This window comes from Bidens hawaiensis, unplaced genomic scaffold (genome assembly GCF_021521415.1).
Source record: "Bidens hawaiensis isolate Kalapana, Puna unplaced genomic scaffold, B.hawaiensis_p1.1 tig00039161_1, whole genome shotgun sequence".
NCBI classification, from domain to species: Eukaryota; Viridiplantae; Streptophyta; class Magnoliopsida; order Asterales; family Asteraceae; genus Bidens; species Bidens hawaiensis.
In genome coordinates, this window is record NW_027496896.1 from 29626 (window position 1) to 40985 (window position 11360).

General features: G+C 34.3%; 1 pseudogene; it reads right to left on the reverse strand.

Moving 5' to 3' along the window:
* Positions 1-1970: 1970 nt before the first annotated feature.
* Positions 1971-9094, reverse strand: LOC143591050 (serine/threonine-protein phosphatase 7-like; annotated as a pseudogene).
* Between the last annotated feature and the right edge of the window lie 2266 nt (positions 9095-11360).

Below are 11360 nucleotides of genomic sequence, written 5' to 3' on the forward strand. Positions count from 1 at the left end.
TGAATTCAGTCCCAAATCTATAATAAAAAATTACTTTAATATATGGTGACTAGTAATGCATCCCTAACCTATAAGGAACATATTAGAAACTTGAACTAAACTATTAAGGACTGGTGTTTTAGTCACAAATACTTGGTATTTGGGACTGATTTTTTTGTTGTTGATGTATTGGGGACTAATTTTACGCGATATATTTTGGTGACTAATAATCAGTCACTAATATTTAGACACCTTATTTAAGACTAAATTTCAGTATCAAATATATTTCTCTATAATGGAAAGATGGGGAAATTTTCTTAGAGACTAATCTTCGGTCTCTAAATAGGGACTGACTATCGGTCCTTATACTTTCAAAACATGACGAATTCAAAACTGATATTCAGTCTTAAATGCACATTAAAAATGACCAGCAACTAATTTTCAGTCACAAATTATGGTAATCAAATTCTACCATTTGATATGAAGTATCAATGACTGAAAATCAATCTCAAAAATATTTTTTGCAATCTTACAATCTTAATCAAGACTGATATTTTGTCTTCGCATAATTTATTGACAAAATAATGGGAGACTAATTTATAGTCTCCAATAATCGATAAATGTTCTACCAATTTAAAAAATATATTAGACACTCAAAATCAGTCCAAGCAGTTCTTGAAACAAAGCATACCTAGTACTGAGATTAGAGACCATTATAAAAGAAGAATAAGAGGTTGAAAATCACTCTTTAAAGTTGAAGTACTCAAGATAAAAAAAAAACCAACCTACCACATGACTACCTATAAAACGTATCTGCTGTTATTGCGTGCTGAAAGAAACAAACTCAATACACACCAGGGCCGGCCCTAGGGTGGGGCTGGGCGGCCGATGGCCTCATACAAAGTTGCATGTAAATGGATTGCATTGAGAAGCTCTTATGATATTACATGTTCATTAGTATCAATAACAATGGATTCTATGTAGGGTTAAATTTGAGTTGTTAGAGAACAAATAAGGTGTTTATGTAGTACGTGAATGCTAGACTTCAAGCCTACTGGAAACGCACCCAATGTAACACTACTAGAAAAAAGGCTTTTAATGACACATGCAATATAACACACATGATTTATTGACATGCAAAAGTGTATGTATAAAAAAAGTCATAATTTTTATAATTTGAAAAAGTTATGACATACATATATATATATATGTATGTATATTACATATAAAACATATTAGAGGGATAAAATGGTAATTGTAACGCAACTGAGGAGAGGCCGCTAAAATTTATTGAAATCACCTACGGCGACTTTCCAATTCTTTTCAGGCTTAAATCCTTCTCCTGGCAGCATAGTTAATTGCAATTAATAAGCATCACTACAATTCGATGGGCATCCCAATCGTCCCACCCTTCGTCTGTTACCTGCTCAGTGATTTCTTCAAGTTCATGACCGAGCTTATTCAACTTGAATATGCAGTTTACTAGTTGCATTGTCAATGCTTGGCCTTGTGGAAACTCCATAGATGGGTAGTAATGTTTGTGATAATGCAGATAAGTCTCATTCTACTGCTGCAGAAGCGAAAAGGATCGAAAAATTGATCAAAAAAATATAAATCATGCCACAGCGAGATGTCTTGTATAGTGATTGAATATTTACTTGTATTATGCAGTCACAACCACTTTCTGCTGTTATGCTCATACTTGACAGGTGAAAAATGTTGACTGTACTGAGCATGATACTTGATATCGGAAGCAATATATATTTATCTTCTGCCAGCGAATCTTTTCAGAGGTCTTCGGTTTAGCAGCACCATTGACTTTAGTGGTAGTTGCCATCGCTGGAACTTCTAGAAGCTATTCTACATTATACACTGCAAACATAAATTTGTTACTATGATTATACGAAAAAACTGGCATATATGTCACACGATTGATAACAGTATAAAAATGGACATAAATGAAACTATTAATGTTGAGATATACATGAGTCTCAGCAGTTTCTTCCTTCATATTTTTTTCTCCTTAGTTTCCTCTTTTTTGGTTCACTTAAATCATTTGACAACTCCTCTGAGGCAGACTCCATCATCGATAGCTCGGATTCTTCATCGGAATCGATCACCCTTCAAACTAACAGTAGGCGACTAGGCCTTCACCTGGATCAAGGTTTGATATTTATATTTTAATCAATCCATCTCTTAATTATAAGTAATTAGGAGTGTTCATAAGTCGGTCTTAGTTTTCAACAAATTTGCTTTGGTTTATAATGGCCAAAACTATTGCTAGTGGTTCAACCTGAAAACTGCTAAAACCAAGCCGTGAACACCCCTTAATAATAGGAAACAAAAGGTGATACCTTGGGTCTGGGAGTGACGGCTTCAAAGCTATGAAATATGGGGGTATCAAAGTCAGGGGATTTTAGTTCGATATACGCCCCTTTGTTATTGTACCCGCTCTTCGGTTTCCTGACAAGTCAAAAAAGTATAGTTACAAAGTCCGGACATTATTAAATATTGTTGGAAAATTTTTTGTACAGATAAAATATTTTTAATTTTGAATTTTTTTATATTATAAGATTAGTTGAAACACATTTGATTTAGTTAAAACCATTCAACATGTCATTAAGTTTTGGTCAAAACTTAAATGCATTGGTTAATGATGATTGAAGTGTTTCAATTTTTTCATTAATGATGGTTGAATGGCTTCAATCTTCTACTAGTATAAATACCAAGGGAGCTTCTTGGTTGAAGACACACCAAATAACACATTCTCTCTTGTATTTTCTCCAACTTTTTCCCTAAAGAATTTCAACATTCTTGATCTTCTTCATCATTTTCTTTAAGGTACTATTCGGGTGCTAGAGCCTTCCCCGGCAATACATATTGTTTAGGCCGTTGTACCCTGGGAAACAAAACGGGAAGAGACCCGGAATTTGTTTTAAGGGCCCCGTGTAAAACACGATCCTCGGTCACAAAGATCACGACACAATTTTTCTTCTACACCTTTCTTGCATTATTTTATTTCAATTGTATTGTAATTTTGATTTTTTCTGGTGTAATTCGTATTGTAATTTACTTGCTTTCCTTGATATGTTTGATTCTTTGTATTGTTATCATTTTATTAACGTGTTTTATTTTTATACGTGAATGGTTTCCTACAAATATAACCTAACTTAAGTAGATCTCCGTTCAGTGACATTCCCTTATTCTTTTAACTTTTTTTTTTGGATAAATCCACTGGTTACCAAACTATTTTGATAAAATAGGTGAACAATTGACGGTAGAGCCAACTACACTCAAGGTGACCGGGTTTGCTAACAACTCAGGTTCATCCCAACTAACATACTTCATTCCTGAATCGATAACATTTTCTAATATGATTTTTTATTATTTTGTAGTTGGATGATTTGGTTGGATCCGGAGGCCTCGATGAGTTTTTTGTGTCAATTCGGTTTGGTTGATGACACGTCGAAGAAATTGAGGATTTTAATTACAGGTCATCCTTCCTTGCAGCCCAATTTCATTATTTTAGCAGTTTCTCTCGTTAGCCAAGATCTTGCAACATTAGATGCTATCAAAAATTTCATGTGAAATGGGTCCAAAAGGTAATATTATAATACCATCTCCATACACATATAGATTCGCTATTATTTATCTGTTTCTAAAATAATATATATTTTTTAAATTGTATTTATCTGATTAGTTAAAATCTTAATACACAGGAGAGAGAACTTTTGGTGTTTTGACAAAGATTGATCAAACATACGGCTTTGATGTGGCTATCTGCTGCGTTGGTATGTATTTCTGACACGACTTATAACATTTTGGACCAAATGTTAAAAGTTCCGATTTTATTTAATTAAAAGTAAAGGACCAAATGTTTTGTCAACATAATTCAGTTATATATTGAAGTAATATGTTTTATTTTGCAGTATGCGTATTCAGTTTTGCTTGTGAGGTTTATGATTATTATTTGTTTGTGTAGAGTAGCCTCCTCTATCGAGGCTGGGTGAGATTACAAACTTAAGTCGAGTCACCAAAGTGTTTTGGTTCATATCAGGCTACAAAGTTATGAGGTTTACTATTGTTATTTGTTTTGGTTCAAATCAGAATGATAATTATTATATAGAGATTATGATAAAAAGAACTAAATGATAAATGAGTAGGATCCGAGCTTTTGTAAAAGCAGTTTGGGCTCTACTCGAGCCTAACAATAACCTTGTTTAATAAACAAACTCGAGAATCACTTATCCATTCTAAATTATGTAAAAACAACTAAATCAAAAACAAGCTTATATTTGTTTAATAAACAAGCCCAATATTATTTAATTTTTCTTTAATGTTTATACAGGGTACCGGTGTTATCAATGGAATGCATGTATGTTCATATCTATGCGCAAAGAATGTCTCATTTGTTGCGTTAATCTGGATGTTAGAGGTGATGGGCAGGTCGGTGACAGTTCAAAATGAGTTCTGGCTGACCCACAAACACCTTTTATCCATTCTAAACTTTTTTGTCATGATTAACTCATTTGTTAATTATGATTACAAAACAATAACATCTATATAATGATTAAACGTTTGGACAAGTAGATTCGAGCTCAGGTATGTTTTTGTTCTGAATGAAAATACAATCGTCAAATACTTCAGACTTGAGGTAGGTTCTCTAAACCCCTTTCTTTTTCTTTACTTTTTTTTAATTCTTCACGTTCTATAAACATGCCCTCTAAAAGAAAGATTGCGGCATGACTGTATTAAACAGGTAGCAGTTATTAAAAATTACCATAAAAACTTATATTTTAGCAGATCGTATTGTTTATTTTCATGTATGGAAATTCTAAATCTTGTTTTATGTTTTGGTTTGATTAATTTGCAGAGTGCTTGCTGAGAGACTAAACTTAAACTATGAAGATGTTGAAATATGGATTTTTTATCTCATTTGATTCTTGTTATTTGTTTGTATGTGATCGATTAGAAGATACTTAAATTGATTTTTGTAAGTTGATTGCATTATATATATACACACTTTACCATTCTTGAACTATTCAAGAATTGACTTGCAATCTACTTGAGCAATCAAACATAAATTTTAAATTAAGAAAAACATTAAGATCAGCAGAAGACACCTGAAACTGTGGATAATCAGGAGGAGCATTGAAGATTGTAATCAAATTCCCATATTTTGTCTCATGATCAATAGTGTACCCTTTATCCATTGGTTCTAGATCGGGCCGTTTTGCCCTTGCATCAGGACCCTCATGAGACCTAATAATTAACTGTAACAACAACAACAACAATAATAATAAGGATGATAGAGGCGACTGAAAAGGTAAAGAACCAAAAGCATTACCTTAAGACTAGATTCCTTGAAGAATTTTTTGATGTAATCCGGGCCCCACAAAAGACCAACACCCCTTGCTATGTTTGAAGAAAGGCCTTTTTTCACAGTTGGGCCAGACCATAAAACATCCACGAGAATCAAATTCGGGTCTTCATGTGAAGGGTCAAGTTCAATCCTCCGTTCAGCTTTTAGATACTTCTTCCAAAGAACCAAGAGCCAAGGGAACCGACTCTGGGTTTGGATTTCTTTCCTTTTTTTGGTAGCATGCTGCGAAAAAGGCCCCTGTGTGTTTTGTACACACACCTTGCTATAGTTGAAGCAAGAGGAAGCTCTTTAAAACATTGTAAACACTTATCATAAACATCTTTTCCCACCTTCTTGTCACCATATTTAGCAAAAACTTCCTGTTGAAATCCATAAATCTCCATACATTCTTTTGTTTCATGATTCCCTCGGAGTAGGAAAACTCGTTCTGGCACAAAGACCTAGAAAACATGCTATATCAGTATTAAAAAATAATACACAATACCATGTTTAAATGCTTTAAAGCATGCCCTCTAAAAGAAGACATGCTAATCACTGATTTACTAAACAACAAATCTAACTATTATCTTAAAGGGTATTTACATATATCCCCTTCCTAATTTCTCTTATTACATGCTAAACCTTTAAGCAATGCTATTATCTTAAGCAATGCTAAACCTTTAATTACAGATGTCCCCTCCCTAAAACACATGGATTACATATTTCCCCATTTCATTAAAAGTTTCATATTGAATTACTATTTTGTCCTTAATGAAATTATAATTGATGTGATAAATAATATACATAATTAATATATTTCAGTTGTAAAATTTATATTAATCATTTTTATTAACAACTATAACCGGATAAATTATATTTATTTATAGGAAGACGAACTGGTAAAATCCGTTGGCTCTTGCAAGAAAGAAGTCAATGTTGTGAATACTTGGTGAATTTTCTAGAAGATACTTGGATTCTTCAGCGTGCTAATACAGAGACGATGGAGAAACAAGTCGGGTATGCTCTCGCATATGTTATTTATTCCTTGAAATATTTGTATGTCTATGATTAATTTCGAATTAACTTGGTAATACAAATACGTACAGACACATAATCAGAAAACCATCTCTATTTTCAAATCTATAAATCAAATGTATATATTATAGATACACAATCTCAAACCTCTACTTTTTACCTTTACCGTCGCATAACCCAAACCGAAATCGGAAAAACCTAGTTAGAAAAACAACATCTAATGTCAACATATAAAACACGGTGGTTAAAAGCGGCGGTTGGTTTCAAGTGGGTTTGACCTCTATTAGAAAAAGGCGGTGGTTGGTGGTCGAAACCACGATTGCGGTGGCTTGGGCAACGTGTTTGATTTGAAGGTGGTACAATGGAGTTACGGGGGTATGGGATAGAATATAGGGTAATATGATCTATTATGTATTTGTTCAAGAATTCGTTATAGGAATTTTAAGATGAATGGAACAAGATCTTGGATGAGATTTCTTTTTCATCAAACGGTTGTAATCAATCCCTTGTTTTCATTTTTTCATGGCATCTGACGGTAGTAGTAGTCAAATATGTACATTATAAATGGAGGGTAAAATGGTAATTTAATAAGAAAAAAGGAGAAATATGTAATTAGTTTTAATGGTTTGGATAAATATGTGATAAAGGCCCTTAGTAAGGGGATATATGTAAATATCCTTTATTTTAAAACAATACAAAGATCTACATGACAATTTAATTAAGCTATTCATATAGGATTTTACGTCAACAATTTTTAAAATTATAATTTACACATAATAAGTTATTTAATGTTAATACTATTATCATTTATATAATTACTAACAAAGTTACAAATATAACTTTAAATATTGTATTAAATGAGGTTTTTATAAATTTATAAATTATAAAATTTTATTCATTATTATTTATATCTTATGAATCCATAAAGTATGTTATTATGTCTATTATTAAATTTAATTTTTTGTTGCATTTTTTTAACCACCCGTGTATTACACGGGCTATATCCTAATACATATTGAATCAACTTAAGGTGTTTGCGATATTGTTAGATAAGTTATATTATGTATCCAAGTTACCATCTATATCTCAGTTGAGGTATTGTTTCTCTTCCAAACCAAAAATTTCAAGACTTGATGTGATCATGTACTTACAACAGACAATATCCAAAGTTAACAAAAGTAAACAAGACAGAATAAAATATCTACAAAAGTAAATAAATTACTTACTTTTCAAGCCAATAGTATTATAAACGCTTCAAGACCCTAAGCTCCTCTATCAACATAATCACCATTAAACACAAAGAACCTATCTTGAGATGGAGGCCCTGCTTCGTTCAGCAAAAACAACAAATCATGTAGTTGTCCGTGCACATCTCCAACCACCACCACCACATCCTTATCAGCAGGTTCAATTTCAACCCGGTTCGGCTCTTTATTTAAAATCTCCTCCCCAGTTAGTATGAGAGCATTGAGCACCTTCACCGGCAGCACATTTGGAAAGTATGATGGCAGGAGATTCCTGGAGGACCAATCGAATTTTTGCATGAGGTTTGTGACCCAATCTAGGGTTAGAATGCCATCAGAGGACCATGTAATTGGGTTTTCAGAATGATCAGGGGAAGGGTTTTTGATTTCTTCTGATATGGAGGCTAACAAACTAGACGCCGAATCCCATACGTTCTTGATGCCTTGGAGCTTTTCATTGTCCCCAAAACGACTAACAGCATCATATATTTGCTTCCCCATATGATCCAATGCTTTTAGTGCCCCATTTAGTACCCTCTGATAAATGTTTACAAAATTAAATGTGTCTAGATCTAAATGAATGAACAAAAAAAAATTTATGGGGAACACATTGAAACAAATTAATTCATACCTCAACAACTTCCTGCTCTGTCTCTGTCTGCTCGTTGTGGCTGTCTTCACCACCACCGTCCACTTTTGCTTCATGCAACAACAATTCACCAGTTGCAAAGCCACTAGATAACTCGTTCTTTTGACTTCCATCCGATAATCACGGGTCGAGCCCTCCCACTCTTAGGTGCAACCCTCACGTGATCACAGTAGAAGAGCTTTATCAAAGTACAAGAAAAAAATTAGAATATACACAAATACACAATATAAAACTTAAATAAAAATATAACTATAACTTCACATACCACTAAGAAAGTAAGCAGGCCAAGAAAAGGATGACGGCGATCATTGGGTCTCCAATCTTTCTTGCATCCTTTGACTGCTTCCACCACGAATTCACACCAGTCAAACTCTTTAATAACACTTGTAGGCTCTATTGATTGCATGAATCTTCTATAGATGCTGCCATTTGCCATAGCACGAACTAAAGTGGACACCATTAAGACCAAGAAATCCACTTTGAACATAAAATCAGTGGATTTGTTGTCCTGGATTTTCTTCACCAACGTTTTAGGGAGCATTATTTTAACATCAAAATGATTCGTCCAATCTTTAGTCGTATCATCATCGTATTTTGAACTTGTTTGATGCTCAATGATGGTACTCCCCATAGGGAAGCCGTACATCCTACGAACAGCTTCCCGGTTTATCGGGATCTCTTACCGCGTGTTCGAATCACCATTGCATCCGTGTCTAGTTGCATAACAACATGGAATGCAAGTGTCGAAGGTACGTCATCGATATCAAATTGTAGAACACTTTCAAACCCCATGTCAGCGGTAACTTTCTTTTGATCAGATGCCATGTTTTTAATCACGCTGAGTAAGTGTGTTTGGGAGCCCACAACCCTTGTATATAGAATATCTGCATTTAGAAACTATGTTTAGAAATGATATTGAACAAACCAAAAGACCCCAAAGCTTGAACTGATAGTTCAATGACCTATCAAAATTTCATACTTTGCAAGAATCTGACCAAACTACACATACCTTAAGCAAACATTAAATGCTTCAAAGTGAAAAAAAAAAATCAATTTTAATCACAGTAACCAACCGGTTCAAATAGATAATCTCGCATACACATTCACACTGACAAATAGCCAAATAGCACAAAAACATGCAAATCAAACACTAAGATAAAAAAAAACATACAATCAGCTAGCTAGATCAATCATTTGTGCTCATATGATACGTTAACCAGCCAACTATCAAAATTTCATACTTTGCAAGAATCTAACCAAACTGCACATACCTTAAGCAAACATAAAATGTTTTAAAGTGAAAAAAAAGAACCCGTTTTATTCACAGGTAACCAACCGGTTCAAATAGATAATCTCGCATACACATTCACATTGACAAATAGCCAAATAGCACAAATATATGCAAATCAAACACTAAGACAAAAAAAAAAAATACAATCAGCTAGCTAGATCAATCATTTGCGCGCGTATGATATGTTAACCAACGAAATAAGCAGCAATCATTTGGAAAGAAGCATGAAGGCGATATGTTCGCCAATTAAATGATATAACTCAGGATCAGGGGCGGATCTACGGTAGTAACGGGTGGTTCCGCGGAACCACTCGAGTTTCGAGTTTCGAAATTATAGTGTATTTATATATAGAAAATAATAAAGGAACCACCCTATAAATTATACAGGAACCATTTTAAAAACATATAAAGTGCTTGCCCGGCTGGTAGTTTGTGGGTTTTGTAACCCGGAGGTCGCAGGTTCTATTCCCGTTTTTATAGTTTTTTTTTTTTCTTACTAAGTTACCCTAACTGATGTTAGGGTTTTTTATAACAAACATAAGCAAAGCAGCGCCTCTCTTCGCAAACAGGCAACAGCAGTGTCAGCAGACCAGTTTACACTTCAGAGTTCAGCCACTGACCACCGTCCACCACCGTCCGCCGGCGCCAGCAGCCTCCCTCAGCCACTCCCGCTGCCCGCCTGCCCCGCACAACCCCTGACCAACCGCAACGCCGTCCCTATCACTCTATCAGCCACTCAGCCCGTCTTTGATCCCCGTCCTCCTGCCACTGCCTACTCTTACTCGGAGTCTCGAATCCTCCCACTTTGAAGGTAATAATTCATTGTTAAATGTTAATTGTTCTTAATTGTTAAGTGTTAACTACTTAATTGTTAAGCTATTTGTTAAATTTAGTTTTAGTTTGTTAGATTATTGGTTTTAATTTCTAATGACAGTGTCTCTTTTATTATTTTATCGTATTTTTATTATGTAATGAACTTTTCCCGAACCATCAAACCGACCCGAACCTCAAACCGAACCGGAATTTTATATACCCGACTCGGTGAAATTGAAACATATAAAAGTAGTGCACCACCCAAAAAAAATTCCTGGATCCGCCACTGCTCAGGATCAACCAGAAAATTAAATACGCAGCAATTAGACCAATTCAGCAATTACCTTTAGAAGTCAATCCCACCATTGATGTAAGAAAACTTTTAAAAGTGTATAAACAACTACCTGCCACCAAAAAAAAAAACAAACATCATCAGTAGAGGTTAAAACATGATGCCTTATCAACTCATTAGCTTGAATACATAAGAACACTTTTAATAGTCTTGAACAAGAGAAAAAAGTTCATTAAAAATTGAAGAAATACTTTGTATATCAAGATTTTTATTTTAACACCATATATATATATATATATATATAGTAGTAATAAAGAGTTTATCTAAGCTTGTAATCACAAAAACATTCAATTTGATCAAAATGCCCTATATATTGTGCGAAAACACCTAATCAGACATCTAACTCAAACATACAACGGGCGTACTAAGCTAACTTAGTGTTTTTGAAGTCAAAAGCAGGTGTACTGTACACTCAGTTAAAGCATCAAACCATCAAAAATATAAATGAAAAATAATAAGCTTACCGATCGACCTATAGGAAGAAAGTGGCAGCCGGTGGCCGGAAGTGTGCGGTGGTTGCTAGGGTTTGATGGAATTAGCAGTGCTGGTTGCATTGGGTTGGGTTGTGTGTGTTGTCTGCTCTCCAATTGGGTAAAAGTGGAGTAAAACCCTAATTTTACTTACGGTAAGCTTAG